The 1,590-nt window shown below is 31.9% G+C and overlaps 1 non-coding gene across 1 annotated transcript; it reads left to right on the plus strand.

Moving 5' to 3' along the window:
* Positions 1-3: 3 nt before the first annotated feature.
* LOC149389577 (signal recognition particle RNA) lies at positions 4-278 on the plus strand. Its single transcript, XR_016301100.1, has one exon.
* The last annotated feature ends 1,312 nt before the right edge of the window (positions 279-1,590 follow it).

Raw genomic sequence — 1,590 nt, forward strand, 5'->3', positions numbered from 1 at the left:
CGAGTGGGGGCTTTGAGGTGGTGTGGACATTGGTTTGGCCCATTGTGTCGGACCTGACCGTGGCGACTTTCTGGGCCGCCCATTCCAAGCCGAGAGTTGGGCCGTGAGACCTGAGCGAAGGCCCAAGTTTCGCGGCCTCTAGAGTGGAGGGCACAGCGTGAGGCTGGTTTCACAGAGCAGCGAAAACTTCCCGCTCTCGGCAGTGGAAGGATAACGACCCGGTGCCACTCAGGCCCACTATGGCACAATGGGCCTCTCTTAATTGAACCACCACCTTTTTATCATTAATAGAAAAAACTCTCTCTGACCTTTTGTATCCTTAAGTAAGGTGATAGAAAAAGAAATTCAACTTAATGGGCCTCTCAGATTATGATTAGTTGTTAAAAAACAAGCAATATGAAAATCCTCGCACGTCTTTCTCCCTTTTTAATTTTTTGAAAAACTTAGGTGATGTTTGTTTCTTCACTCAAAAACTGTTTTCTAGTTTTTGGGTTGAAAAAATTGAAAACCAAAATTGAAAACATGTTTGGTTAGATGTTTTTGGAAAACATTTTCAAAAAATTTTGAAGTTGTTTTGGAAAAAAGTAAAGAAAACTGAAAACAAATAAAAGGTGTTTTTGAAAAAAAATTTCTTTCTCTTCTCTCATCTTTCTCCTCATCTTCTCTTTTCATTCTTTCAAAAACAAAAATGAAAACTATACCAAACACTTTTTTCAGTTTTTTCACTTTCTCAAAAACAAAAATGAAAACTGTACCAAACATCTTTTTGAAAACAACTACAAAACAGTTTTTCAATACAACTACAAAAATTAGAAAACAGAAAACAAAAAACTTTTTGAGTTAACTACCAAACACAACTTATATACACTTTTCACCTTCAGCGCAGGCTCGGTTTCACTTTTAGAGGTGTCAATTAATTGCTTTAGGCTCTCATTAAATAAAAGTCTAAATCATGTAACAACAAAATCTAAATTTAATATATTTTAGGTCTAAAAATATATATATATTAAGTTCATAGTCTAAATAAATTATTATAAAAATAAATTTGCTTTATGCCTTAAAGATCATAGAGCTGAACCTGGGAAAGTTAAAAATATATATATATATATATATATATATATATATATATATATATATATATATATATATATATATTTCTTTAGGGGGGCCCAAATATAAAATCTTATAGGGGTTGTGGTCAAGAAAGTCATTTTTTCCATTGTAAAAAGCTCTAAGAAGTAGTTTTTCTTTAATTTTTCATTGAAGTTATAAGCTATAATTATTTTAACTATCCTTGCTTTCAACTATCATATTAATAACAATACTCACACGACCGTGTACTATCTAATCTAAGTTAGCCATATATAATATGGTAGTAAATCAATTAAGGAATATATGATCGCCAAATCAATTAAGTAATATATGATCGCCAAATCAATTTCCACATCAGAATCTACAAGATAAGCACCAAATAATTTTTACCTTAAATTCTACAAGAACTAGAAGATATTAATATTGGGTCATTAAGGTAATATAATATCCATATCTATTTCCACGTCAGAATCTACAGGATAAGCACCAAAACTGTTC

The sequence above is a fragment of the Urtica dioica genome, chromosome 8 (assembly GCF_054948205.1).
Source record: "Urtica dioica subsp. dioica isolate 48M chromosome 8, U.dioica_male_clone48M_v1_H2, whole genome shotgun sequence".
Taxonomy (NCBI): Eukaryota; Viridiplantae; Streptophyta; class Magnoliopsida; order Rosales; family Urticaceae; genus Urtica; species Urtica dioica.